The sequence below is a fragment of the Cryptomeria japonica genome, chromosome 5 (assembly GCF_030272615.1).
Source record: "Cryptomeria japonica chromosome 5, Sugi_1.0, whole genome shotgun sequence".
Lineage (NCBI taxonomy): Eukaryota > Viridiplantae > Streptophyta > Pinopsida > Cupressales > Cupressaceae > Cryptomeria > Cryptomeria japonica.
The window spans coordinates 899,145,284-899,160,917 of NC_081409.1; positions in this window are offsets into that span (position 1 = coordinate 899,145,284).

The window sequence follows — 15,634 nt, forward strand, 5'->3', positions numbered from 1 at the left end:
TATCACTATCTATCATCTTGTTTCTCCTATCCATATCGTATCTCTATCCATATCCCCTTTTCCATCCTTGATCTTGATCAAAACTATGGACAAAATAAATCAATTTCCACCTCAACGGTTCAGTCATCCATTCATAATATTCCTTGTCTTGCTATACATTCGGGCAACTAAATACATCTTTCTTGTAATCAAAAAAATCAAAAAAATCAAAATATCCAAAAACTAAAAATTGACAAAATAAAAAATTGAAAATCAAAACATGAAAGCATGAACCATCCATCAAATCAAATCAACAATAGGAAAACTCTCAAAATTCTACAATCAAACTAATCACATGTGTTGTTAATCAATTCATTACTCAAAATCAACATCAACATCAAACATGTCTTATACAAGGATAGGTACATTCGAAACCAGACAAATTGGTCTTATACGGGGTACTCACTCTTGGAAATGAGACATTCCTATCAATCATCGAGTCTTGAAAATCAATCCATCTATCAACATCAACATCAACATCAACATGTCTTATACAAGGATAGGTACACTCGAAACTAGACAGATCGGTCTTATACAGGGTACTCACTCTTTGAAACCAGCCATTCTTATCAATCATCAAACAAATCAAAACAATGACATAGATCAGTATGACTACTAGATTTTTTTCTAGTTAGCCTTATCTTTATCAATTGATGGTAATACATGTTTCACAAGTCATATTGTACATATCATATCCACCCATGTGAGACATCACCAGAAATTCGCAAATGCTTATCAATCCTAGACATACTTAGCGTAGTCACTGTCCTTGGTTTATCTAAATCAGTTATCCAAATCATATCCCACCCTGGCTTGGTGATCAATGTACATATCCATATCCAAGTAGTATCAGTAGCAAGGGGCAAAATCCTGACCTCGCTGGGGGCATTTTGCCTTCAATATTTTCAACATCAGACCAAATACATAGCAAGACAACAAGGATCAGAACAACCAACAAATGACAAATGACAATGCAAGAAGGCTAGACATCATAGACTTGAACTAATTTCAACTAAACAAATATCTATTTGCAAGATGTTTTATTTGACAAGAATACATTCCAAATAGCATGCATGCTTACTTATGGTTGTTAACTTTTTCTTATCATATCTCCTGAGTACCTCCAGGATGTCTTACGACTAGAGAAGCAAGGAAGGAATGTGATGTTTTATTTGTCTGCTATCTGTGAGTGGTCTTTTATCATGAAAATTTGTCCTATGAAGCAATTAGGTGGCATATCACTGAGGACATTTCGGATTTGTATGGGACAAAGGTTAACTCTTATCTGTTTACACAAGCAACACTCAAGTCATCTTGGTTCAATTATACCTTGATGCTTGTGTCATCTTGCAATATCAAAATCCATGTAAGTTATACTCGAGTTATTATGGTTCAATTATACCATGATGCTTGTATCAACTTTCAACAAATCAAGGCTCGATGATGAAAACAAAGGAAGCACGGGCACTTGGATGACAATAGATGGCAACATTGAGAACTAGAATGCATATTAAGCTTTGTATTAGTTGCACATCATTATCATCTTAATCTTGCATTTAGCTGCACATCATTATCATCTTAATCTTGCATTTAGATACAAATCATTATTATCTTGATCTTGCATTAGTTGCATATCATTTTAATCTTGCATTTAGTTGCACATCATTATCATTATCATACACCTCATTTTCAAGATACATCTCACATCTCATAAATCAAAGCAATGCATCATCACATTTTCGTTCATCTCATCATGAATCATACATTCGCGTCATAATCAAAATCAAGAGCATTTATCTAAGCATCACATCATCCTCATATAATCTCATATCGAAACATAATGCATATCATTCATCATTGCATCCATCATATGCATATCTATCGCATCATCATGGAATCTTTCTTCACTTTCATATCTTCATCATTCTTCCAAACTATCTTCATCATTCTTCCAAACTATCTTCTATCATTCTTCCAAACTATCTTCTATCATGTCTTATATAGGATGTATCTTTACTAAAACCAGATGTTTTGATCAGTTCTTACACAGGATATATCGTTCCTAAAACCAGATGTTTTGATCAGCTCTTATATAGGATATATCGTTCTTGAAACTAGGTGTTTTGATCATCTCTTATACAAGATATATCGTTCCTAAAATGAGATGCTCGATCATCCATGTCTTATACAGGTGGTATCATTCCTGAAACTAGATGCTAGATCATCCATGTCTTATACAGGCGGTATCATTCCTGAAACCAGATGCTCAATCATCCATGTCTTATACAGGAGTTGTCATACCTAAAACCAGACTTGATCTCAATCCAATCAATCTAATCAATCTTATCAAACCCATGCATGTCATCACTATCCACTCTTCTATCTTTCAAACAACATTCCTCTTCTTTCAAGAGATCATTCATTCCTTTTGTGCATGAATGATCTCCCGAGGGGGCATTATCATATCAAATCTTGACATCAATTTCATATCAGTTTAATATCAAATCAATTCTTCATATATGGGGCATCATCAATATTGTTCATCAAATCTAGGGCATCATATTGACTTTTCATATCAAATCAATTTTTCATATCCACAGCATCATATCGATCAAATTTTGACAGCATATCCGGCAAATTTTCTTTGAATCAACATGTGATCACATATCAACTCAAAGAGGGGCACAATGTAGACACCTAAATGTTGCATAATGAATTAAGTGAATTTTATTCATTTAGTTATTCTTAATTATTTCAATTAATTAAATCTTTAAATCTCCCTATTCTTCTAATCGCCTATTAATTAAATTAAGATTTAATTAATATACCCTTCTTCTATCTAAGCCATTTAATTAAAACCCCCTTCTAGCCCATTTAATTAAATCCCCCTGCTTGCAAAAATCCTACAAATGCAAGTTGCAACCACAATTGAAATAAATTTTATTTTAATTAAATTCTATTTTCCCCACCCAATTGCAAAATCCTACATCTCCCACTTGTCTCCTAACCCTCTTTCTAGATTCTTCTAGAACCTATCTAATCCTTATCAATTAGCCTAAACCCTTCAATCATTCCTTTTCCCTAAATTTGAGGATGTCACTTCTCAAATTTGGAGGAAAGTCTTCCGAAAGCAATAAAGCCTTTATGTCTTCAACAAGCTAACTTGTTGAGTTCCCCCAAATTTGGAAGGACTCTTACAAATTTGTCCCCAAAGTCTTCCAAACCATTAATGGTTAACTCACCCTTTTGGCATGGTTAGAGACTTTTTGCCTAACTCAACCTTCATCTAACCCAAGGGTCTCGTCAAGAACTCATGGCTTTACCCTTTGTTATCTCCTTAACCCTTGCATAAGAGTTTACCCCTTGGGGAAAAGCTTTATCCAATGGATAACCCTAACCTCACCTTAACCCTTACCCCCTAAGGTAACCTTCATGTCTTCTTAAGCATTTAATTCTTCTTTCATCTCCTCTCAAGCAGCCTCTTGTTGACAATTGTCACCATTTCATTGGAGAGAATTGTAAATGTGATGCTAAAAATATGGTTAGTATAAGAGGCATACACATATAATGAGACAATATAATATAATTGAAAAGCTTAATTGAAAAACTAAATCAAAGACGCAAACCATAAGCCTTCCTTGAAATGTCTCATATGGTTAGTATAAGAGGCATACACATATAATGAGACAATATAATATAATTGAAAAGCTTAATTGAAAAACTAAATCAAAGACGCAAACCATAAGCCTTCCTTGAAATGTCTCATTTTCCTCTATTCTTGAGGACCTTGAAGGTGTTGGATTGATGGGCTCTCAATGGAGTAATGACCTCCAAAGTGGCAACTCAAGAGTTGAGTAGCTATTTGATCATGATTGACTATGGAGATGATATGAAATGTATGATGTAAGAAACTAGATTAACATGCTATGATCAATTCCAAATCTAATTACTAGATAATCGAAATGCAAATTGCCTATAGTAATGATGCCTAAATTGATATGAGATGGGATGTGCCTATAGTAACAATGCATAAGATGAAATGAGATGGGATCCATATTGCTCCAAAATGAGGGGTATTTATAGGATTTCCAAGGCCAAAGCTGAGGTGGCAGGAATCGACAGTCCAAATTTGATCTAAAGATATCAAGGGCCAAGATTGAGGAAGTTGGAGAAGAGGTTGGAGGAAGGGACACTTGTCATCTCTGTGGTGACAAGTGTCAACGAGCCTTGCTCATGAGAGGGCAAGTGTCCAAGGGAGGAGACATGTGGCAAAAGTGCCATGTGTCTCAAGGAGAGAATGTCCACACCATGAGAGGTTAGGATAAGGAGGTTAGAATGTGCAAGATAGGATAGGGTTAGTTAGACCCAAGATTAGATTGAATAGGTTAGGTTAGGGGAAGGTTAGGTTGGGTGGTTAAAGTTAGGAGCCATGTGCTCATTTGAATTTATAAATTCAAATAATAGAAAAATAGTAATTAATCTCAACAAACTTGAGTTTGTTAATCTTAATTAGGGATTAGAAGAATTGATTAGTATGGGGAGACATTAATTAATTGAGAATTAATTAATCAAAGGGGGATGTGAGATGAACTATATAAATAAATCATTTAGATTTATTTACTAGTAGATGAATAGAGAAATTAATTAAATTCCTTGTGAATTCAATTAATTAGGAAGGGGAATTAATCAAATATCTGCATATTTAATTAACTATCTTCAGACCATTTTTAGGTGTATACACAAAGAATCCGATATTTCATTCTAAGAAAAAGAACATATCTATCAAGTACAACTTTTTGAAGGAGAAGATGAAAGCAAATGAAGTTATATTGATTTATGTGAACACTAAAGAGCAGACTGCAGATATCTTCACTAAACCTTTGCCTGAGGAATCATTTGAGTACTTCAGAGATAGATTGGGGGTTTCTACCCCTTCGGTAGAGACCTGAGTGATGTTGATTAGCGTCTGTCTGGTATGCATTTACAAAGATACTATTCATTCTGGATTGATGTTTTGGTGCTACTACTCAGGGGGAGTAGTCAACTATGTGGTTCAGTGGATTTATGATTTTTTCTTTGATGTTTATGTCAGATTTTTTTGGCATTAATGTCAAAGGGGGAGAGATATATGTGAAAAACAGAGCTTAATAGAATATCAATCAAAGTGAAATCAGAGCTTAATAGGGATATCATTCACAGGGAGATTTTTTTAACTTTGTTGTAATATCATCTTATGGGAGATTGTTGGTTGTCTTCCTTTGGGGGAGACTTGTTTGGCATTTCTTGGCACTTGGATATTTTTCACATCTAGTGTTGCCATCAATTCCAAAGGGGGAGATTCTTGGCAAATTGGAAGAATTGATTATGTGTTGCATTAACATTTTATCATTGATGGCAACATCGACTGTTTTGGTTGTTTACCGGTTTTCGGTAGGTTCCGGTAGAGCGGTTGGATAATGATATTGATCCGATATGCTCTGGTATGCTTCGATTTTTGGAATTGGTTTGGATATTTCATTCATTCTATTAAAATGTGTATCATGATCAGTTGGTTTGGGATTTGATAACTCAAGAGCTATCATTTGTTCTAGGAAGCCTTTTGGTCACCAGTAAGGGTTTTATCAGTACAAATTTGTTGAATATCTTTTGATGCATGTGATAAGTGGTGTTGGTGCGGCTTCTAGATGGCTTTCAGGATGCTTTTGGTTATCTTGTTCATGTTCCTATTGATCAATGGTGTTGCATTTCAAACCGGACCTAATGCTATCTTATTCAGCAAGGTTTGGACCGATTTATTTAATGTGTTGGTGGATGATCCCAATGTGTTTTCGGTTGGATCTATTGATTGGATTATGTTGTTTCAGTCTTAGGATGAATTGGTTGATCATTGGATTGTGGGCTTATGTTATAATTTATTGTATTATCTTTTAGGTGGCCGACCTAATTATTTAGGTCCCGAGTTGGTATAAATATGATGTAAGATCTCTTTGTAGATTGTGGGTTTTGAGGATATAGGATTATTTGTGTGTGAATAAGGTTTTAATAATATGCAGAGGTTTGGTCAATCATAGGTGATTGAATTGGGTTGGTGAAAGAGGTTTAAGACCTCCAGTACTGAGCTTAATCGGAACTGTGTTTAGCCATAGGAGATGTTATTCTTGCAGTTCAGTCTTCTTTCCAAATTGTAGTCTAGATTAATTTTGTAGTCAGTGAGGCTCCTTTTGTGATGAGCAATGCGCTCTAGGCTACTAGCCTTCCTGCATGTGCAAGCCCCTCTTTTGTAATCACATACTTACTGCAAAAGTATTATCTGACTTTGCATAGGCTTCCCACCATGGTTTTTCCCTTTACTAGGTTTTCCACATACACATCTTGGTGTTATCTTTTGTGGTTTATATGTTGGGCCACCTTAATGGCTTCCAAGAAATATCACAACTATCGATAGAACTTTTAAAAAACCCTGTCAATATATTTTTAAGGTCTTTTTTAGTGTTAACATCAAAGGTTTATGCTCAATGGGTATGTTCCAATTAATCACTACTTGAAGAATAATAAGGAATCTCATAGACTCAAAGTAGGAGATTAGTGTATATATATTATTATATAGTTGACATGCTATCTTTGTCTCTCTCCCTGTATATATTCATAAATATGTATTTATACATATATATGTATGTATACATAAATATATGTATATATACATATATATAAATATATACATATATATGTATATATACATAGACATAGATATACATATACATATACATATACATATATATACATACATACATATGTGTGTGTGTGTGTGTGTGTATTGTTAATCCTATGAGGTTTCGGTTAATACTGATAGGGAGGGTGAATTAGTATTAAGACCAATTCAACTTAAACTCAAAATCAAACTTATTTCAACTTACCTCAGATTTGAAAATATCTCAACTTCTATAATCAGATCTAATAACCTCTTTACCAAATTTGCTTAACACATTAATCAAATCATTTACCAATACTTTCACCACCAAAGTAATCATATAAACTTGATCAATTACCAATTCATTAACCTTATCAATAAGATCAAAAACTTTCTCAAACAACTTCTTATCAGTATCGGTAACCTCTGATAAACTTTTGATAAAACATCATAACCGGTTTCTCAGAAATAATGCATGAAATGAAATGTAAACAAGAACATCACATGAAAAACATTCCACACATGAACACCATAATTTTTTGACGTGGAAACCCAAAAAGGAAAAAAAACCATGGTGGGAGTTGGCACCCACAAATATTTGTACTCTTTCGAAGTACACCCTGTTAGGAGCTTAGCCTTGTTAGAAGCTTACAATACGCCTAGTTAAGAGAAGACCCTATAAGGAGTCACTTGATTAAGGGATTTGCCTTGCAACTCGATTAGGAGCTTGATGATCTATTAGGATCAACCTCATGAATGGATTTAACACTCTTTTGAAAGCTTCTTTGTTAGGGGACTTAAATGATTAAGGTCTATTAGAACCTACCCGGTCAAGGGATTTAACCTGTTGCAACAATTAGGGAACAACAATAAGAAAATGATCTGCTTTCTTGCACTTCACTGCTTGCTTGATCAAATCGAGTTATACACAACACTCTATAACTCTCAGGCAGATTACACACTTCACTTGGACAACTTAACACATTCTCTAAGACCACCGACTCAATAAAAATCAATTGTGTCTACATAAATAGCCATCTCAACTAGGTCAGCCACAAAACCTAATTACATCAAGAATTTACAATAAGATCACAAAAGATCATCGTAGATCACTATCCAGATCATAACAACAAATTACAATGCAATATCAATCGTTGATTGATCATAACTCATCATAGAAATCCGATCTGTATCCTCAAAACACTCTCCAAAGCATTTCGTTGGTTTCCAAGAAAATCTTCCTCGAATCACGCTAAAGAAGCTATTAAATCTTTCACATAGGTTGTGTCATGTTACCAACTTTAAGTAGACTCATTGTCGATCACCGGTATAACATAAATCATTACCGATTTGAAGATTTCTTCACCGGTCCTTAAACCCTACTAAAACCTTAGCAAAACTTCATCAGAAATTAAAACACGCCTTCCAATAATCATCATAAGTTCTGGTTCAGGTCACATACATCTTTCCATCATACAATTTCACCATCCAAACCACAAATCACCAATCATTGCCAACTAACCAATCCAATCAAAGCAATTTTGCTTTATCGGTTAAAGTCCTAATTCACAGACTTTAGATAATTGTCGGTAAACCTCGTCTTCCGGTAAACCAAATTACTTAGATGATAAAACAAAACATCAAGAACATCAAGAACATCAGTTGCCAGCAATGACAACACAAATAACTAATCATGTCATCTATTCATATAATCTCAATCTCTTCATCACAAATAGGCTTCTATCCTTTACCGGTGCAGTTATCCAACTTTAACTGCATGACCTGATCTACATCAGTTATACCGAATGCCAACAATCTCCCCCTTTGGCATTGATGGCAACACTAATCAGATACACAATTTGAAAACCATCATTATCATCAACTTGGTTGTCGATATTACATGATCTCTCATTTACATCTCCCCCTAAACCAATGCTTCACTCAATCTGATCTTCAACTTCTCACATGTCTACCAAATCTGATTTATATTTATTTCTTCTTCCTCTTTGACAACAATGCCAAAGATGTAAATGCATCACTTGTCATTAATTCTGCTACTGCCTCTTTCACCATTTCTACTACATAAATCTGAAAAATTATAACAGAGCATTTAATCAGAATTTTACAATAGACTTGACCCCCAAAGGAGTAGCTTGTTACCTTCATCAATCCTTAGTGTAAAATAAACATGAAATCCACAAGATTGATGGATCTTCATCATTCTAGTTCTTTCGGTGTAGAGGTCCAACCCCTAGTTTACCTCTAAGAAACTCAAAAGTAGCCTTCGGTAAGGGTTTAGTAAAGATATCAACCAAATGATCTTTACTCTTCACATCTTCCATCTTCACTTCCTTATCTTGAACTCTTTCCCTTATGAAATTATACTTCAATTCAATGTGCTTGGTTCTAGCATGTAACACAAGATTTTTGGAAATATTGATTGCCCTTGTATTATCATAATAAATAGTCACCGGTTCTGACATATCTATCTTGAATCCTTCTAGCACATGTCTCATCCATATTGCCTACGTGCAATTCATGGATGCAGCAACATACTCAGCTTCAGTTGTAGATTGAGAAACATGTTTCTTTCTTGCTCGTCCATGTCACTAATATTCCTCCAAGTAGAAAAGCTCCACCAATTGTGCTTTTCCGATCATCAACATTACCTTCCCAATCAGCATCAATAAAGACATTCAAAGTAAAATCACCTTTATAGGGATACCATAAACCATAGTCTGCTGTCACTTTGAGATACCGAAAAATTCTCTTCACAACCACCATGTGACTTTCTTTAGACTCAAAGTTGAAATCTTGGAACTAATCCAACAACATGATAAATATCTAGTCTACTATGGACAACATAATGTAGCTTGCCAATCATAGATCTCTACTCTTTTTCATAAACAACGGGGGAATCATATCCTTTTGACAACTTGCAACCAGTCACCATCAGTGTACCTACCCATTTGTAGTCTTCCATGCCAAAAGTCTTCAACACCTCTTTGATATACTTGGTCTGACAAATGAAGATACCATGATCCAGTTGTTGGACCTTTAAGCCAATAAAGAGCTTAATTTCACCGATTAGAGAATTCAAATTTCTTTTTCATTATATCAACAAAGTCCAAACACATATCATCATTGCCACCAAAAATTATATCATCAACAAACACTTCTACTATCAGCATCTTGTCTCCATCAGTATTCAAATAAATATTGTTGTCCTCATTGGTACGTTGGAATCCAATCTTGATCAAATGTGCATGTAATCTCTCATACCATGCTCTCGGTGCCTGCTTAAGACCATACAAAGATTTATGCAATTTACACACTATGTCTTTATCACGTGTCAAGGAAAATCTATCGGGATGTTTAATGTATACTTATTCTTCTAGAATCCCATTTAGAAAGGTTGACTTGACATCCATTTGGTAGACTTTGAATCCTTTATATGTAGAAAATGCCAGTAGTATTCTTACACCTTCCAATCTAGCAACAGGTGCAAATGTTTCACCATAGTCCTCACCTGCCTCTTGAGCATAACCTTTGCAGACTAACCTTGCCTTTTTTCTTATAATCCTTCCTTCTTCATCCAATTTATTCCTAAAGACCCATTTTGTTCCAATTACATTTTTATCCTCCAGTCTAGGAACAAGTGACCATGTCTAATTCTTCTCAATTTGATCTAATTCTTCATTTAGTGCCTTCACCCAATCATTATCCTTTAGTGCTTCCTTAACTATCTTAGGTTCAATTGTAGATATCAAACATGAATTCTCTCTAATCTTTCTCCTGGTTTACACACCTACATTCTTATCATCAATTATATGTTCTTGTGAATGATTCAGCCTAACATATCTAGGTATTGCATGTGTCGGTTCTGCATCTTCTTCATCGAATTCTTTATTTTCACTATCTTCATTCACTGGTTGAGCAGCTAGTTCTGCATTTGCCGGTTGTTCATTATTCTTTTCTTTCGGTTCAATGATCACAAACTTTCCTCATTATCATCCTTTTCAGGTTCAGATCTTCTTGTACCTTCTAACTTATCAGATAAATCAACTTTTACATTAGCACTTTCAATAATTTTCTTAGTCCTCTTATTGTAACATTTATATGCTTTACTCTTAGAAGAGTAACCAAGAAAAATTCCCTCATCATATTTTGCATCAAACTTCTCAGTGTAGTTATCTCTCTTGATAAAACATTGGCTTCCAAAGATTTTAAAATAACTAACACAAGGATTTTTTCCATACCATGGCTCATAGGGTGTCTTATTGTTACCTCTTTTTACCAGTACCTATTTAAGAGTGTATACAACAGTACTGACCACTTCTCTCCAAAACATTTTGGATGCATTTCTCTGTATTAACATAGTTCTTACAACTTCAACTATTGTTTTGTTCATTCTTTCTGCAATGCCATTCTATTATGGTGTCCTCAGAGCTGACATTTGTCTCTTTATACCCTATTCATCACAATACTTAAAAAATTCATCAGATGTGAATTCACCACCTCAATCTAATCTTAAACACTTCAAGTTCTTACTTGTTTCCTTCTCAACCAGAGCTTTAAATGATTTAAATTTATTAATTGCTTCTGATTTCTCTCTTAGAAATGTTACCCACCTCATTTTATAATAGTCATCAGTGAAGATCATGAAATACCTATCACCATAATAACTCTTTGTTCTCATAGGACCATAGAGATTAGTATGTACCAAATCTAAAACATTCTTAGAAATACCATTCTTGCTCTTGAAAGAAATAGAGGTCATCTTACTAATTTGACAATCTTTGCATATCACACTATCCGGTTTGACAAGTTGGGGTAATCCTCTTACTACACTCGACTTGCTTATCTTAATCAGATTATCAAAATTAACATGACTACATATTTTATTCCATAACCAACTATCATCCATTCTTGCAACCAGACAATTATTAACTTTACTGTTCAAATGGAATAAGTTACCTCTAGTTTTCTTCCTGGTAGCAATCAATTTACCATTACTTCCAAGAATTTTGCAAACTCCACTCTTAAATTCAAGAAAATAACCTTTATCATTGAGCTGACCAACACTTAAAAGATTATGCTTAAGACCATCAACCCAAAATACATCATCAACATTACTCTTTCCATTTAGAGAGATAGAACCTTTAGCTTTCACCATGCAAGGAGAGTTGTTTCCAAATCTAACAACACCTCAATCAAATTCATTAAGGGTTATGAACTTACTTTTGTCTCTAGTCATGTGGTGTGAGAAGCCGCGGTCTATAATCCACCCATCACTATTATCCATATGAGATACTAGTACCTTTTTATCAAACAGTTCCTCCTTAAAAACTACAAACATAATTTCTTCATTATAATCTTCTTCTTCTAACTCCTCATCGATCACACCTTCATCTACTGCTACATAACAGTGTTTCTTGCCCTTTCCTTTGAATCTTCTAAACTTTTCTTTCTTATCAGTGTCAGGGCAATTAGAAGCAATATGACCAATTTAATTACAAGAGAAACACTTCAAAGGTAGCTTTTCTCTATACTTACCAGTGCCTCTTGGAAGTCTCTTTGCTAACAATGCTTCAAGTTCCATCACTTGATCTTCATTGTCTTCATCTCCCCGGTTACTTCCATGACTTGTCTTGCACTCATGATTTTGATATATATCTTTTCCTTTTCTAGCAAATGAACCAGTAACCAAAGCTTTAAAGGTGGATTCGGTAGATTTTGTCACACATTTGTCAAAACTATTTAATTCAAAAGCTATAAGCTTACCAATCAATGAATCAACAGTTACCTTATCCTTTGCAATAGATCTAAGTTCTTGGATTGTCGATACTCTAATAGCATATTGAGGTTGAAGAGTTATGAGCATTTTACTTACTATTGTATCATCTTCTATTTTGCCTCTAGCACTCTTAATACTGCCAATAACTTCTTTGATTCTCTGACCATACTATCCAATATTCTCTCCTTCAAGCATTCTCATGTCATAGAACTAACTTTGCTCTCTAGATTTCCTCTTTAGCTCTTTGAACATGGTCATCTCCTCCATAGATTGTCTCTAACTTTTCCCAAACCTCACTTGCAGTTTCCAATCCTTGAACATCAATATATTCTGAATCAGATAAAGTACTTACAATAGCTTCTAGGGATTTCATGTTATCTTGTTGTTCTCTGAGCTCATCTGGTGTCAAGGGAGTAGTGGTAGGAGCAACATATGTAGTTTCAACTTGCTTCCAATATTGTGCACCAAGACCTTTAATATAGATCTTCATCATGTCCTTCCAGATCTTGTAGTTATCCTTGTTGAACTTGGGACCCTCTTTCTTCTTCATCTTGAATTCCTCTTAATATTTTCCTTAGGCGGTTAGGCTTTCTACACATGGAGGTTTAAAGCTCTGATACCAATTGTTAATCCTATGAGGATCTAGTTAATACTGAGAAGGGGGGTGAATCAGTATTAAGACCAATTCAACTTAAACTCAAAATCAAACTTATTTCAGCTTACCCCAGATCTGAAAATATCTCAACTCCTGTAATTAGATCTAATAACCTCTTTATTAGATTGCTTAACACATTAATCAAACCATTTACCAATACTTTCTTCACCAAATTAATCATATAAACTTGATCAATTACCAATTCATTAACCTTATCAATAAGATCAAAAACTTTCTCAAACAACTTCTTATCAGTACTGGTAACCTCTGATAAACTTCTGATAAAACATCATAACCAGTTTCTCAAAAATAATGCATGAAATGAAATATAAATAAGAACATCACATGAAAAACATTCCACACATGAACACCATAAGTTTTTTATGTGCAAACCCAAATAAGAAAAAAAAGCATAGTGGGAGTTGGCACCCACAAATATTTGTACTCTTTCAAAGTACGCCCTATTAGGAGCTAGGCCTTGTTAGAAGCTTACAATATGCCCAGTTAAAAGCAGACCCTATCAGGAATCACCCGGTTAGGGGATTTGCCTTGCAACTCGATTAGGAGCTTGACGATCTGTTAGGATCAACCTCATGAGAGGATTTAACACTCTTTTGAGAGCTTCCCTATTAGGGGACTTAAATGATTAAGGCCTTTTAGATCCTACCTAGTCAAGGGATTTAACCTACTACAACTGTTAGGGAACAACAGTAAGAAAATAATCTGTTTTCTTGCACTTTACTACTTGCTTGATCAAATCTAGTTATACACAATACTCTGCAACTCTCAAGGAGATTACACACTTCACTTGCACGGCTTAACACATTCTCTAAGACCACTGACTCAATAAACATCAATTGTGTCTACATAAATAGTCATCTCAACTAGGTCGGCCACAAAACCTAATTACATCAAGAATTTACAATAAGATCACAAAGATCATCATAGATCACTATCCAAATCATAACAACAAATTACAATGTAATATCAATCGTTGATTGATCATAACTCATCACGGAAATCTGATCTGTATCATCAAAACACTCTCCAAAGCATTTTGTTGGTTTCCAAGAAAATCTTCCTTGAATCATGCTAAAACAGCTATTAAATATTTCATGTGGGTTGTGTCATGTTACCAACTTTAATTAGACTCGTTGTTGATCACCGCCATAACATAAATCATTACCGGTTTGAAGATTTCTTCCCCGGTCCTTAAACCCTACTAAAACCTTAGCAAAACTTCATCAGAAATTAAAACACGCCTTCTGGTAATTATCACAAGTTCTGTTTCTGATCACATACATCTTTCCATCATACAAGTTCACCATCCAAACCGCAAATCATCAATCATTACCAATCGACCAATCCAATCAAAACAATTGTGCTTTATCGGTTAAAGTCCTAATTCACAGACTTTAGATCACTGCCGGTAAACCCTGTCTTCCGGTAAACCAAATCACTTAGATGATAAAATAAAAAATAAGGAGCATCAGTTGCCAGCAATGACAACACAAATAACTAATCATGTCATATATTCATATAATCTCAATCTCTTCATCACAAATAGACTTCTATCATTTACCGGTGCATTCATCCAACTTCAACTACATGACCTGATCTACATCAGTTATGCCAAATGCCAACATATATATATATATATATATATATATATGTATGTATGTATGTATGTATGTATGTATGTATGTATGTATGTATGTATGTATATAACTCAATGCGAAGTAGTTGACAAGTAATGTTTATACACACACTTAAACATATACACAGAGAGAGAGAGAGACAAAGATAGCATGTCAAGTATATAATGATATATATACACTAATCTCCTACTTTGAGTCTATGAGATGACTTATTATTCTTCAAGTAGTGATTGATTGGAACATACCCATTGAGCATAAACCTTTGAAATTAACACTAAAAATGACCTTCAAAATTTATTGACAGGGTTTTTTAAAATTTATATCGATATTTGGGATGTTTCTTGGAAGCCATTGAGGTGGCCCAACATTTATTAGCGCCAGGTTAATGTGGCGTGAGAGAACTCACCATAGCAATTTCAAATGGTATTTTCACTTGTGTTTGGTCTTACACACACACACATATGGATATATTTTAAATATATACATTCAAATGCGATCAACAAAAACAAAAACATTATCAAGCCTGCATGTTTCAACCATCTATATTGACATATCTATCTGCAATAAGAAAACAAATGTGTGTGTGTGTGTGTGTGTGTGCACACAAGAGCTCAACAAAGAAGAGATTGTGGTTGATAGCTTGATCACAAGAATGCTTGATTGCATAAGATTGATTAGACACACTGATTAGCTAGGTGTACTGATTCGGGTTTATAATGAAGGAGAGTATCCTATTATATAGAGAACACTTTAGGAAATGGAGGGATAAGATTTAAGAGGTGTAAAGATAAATGGTC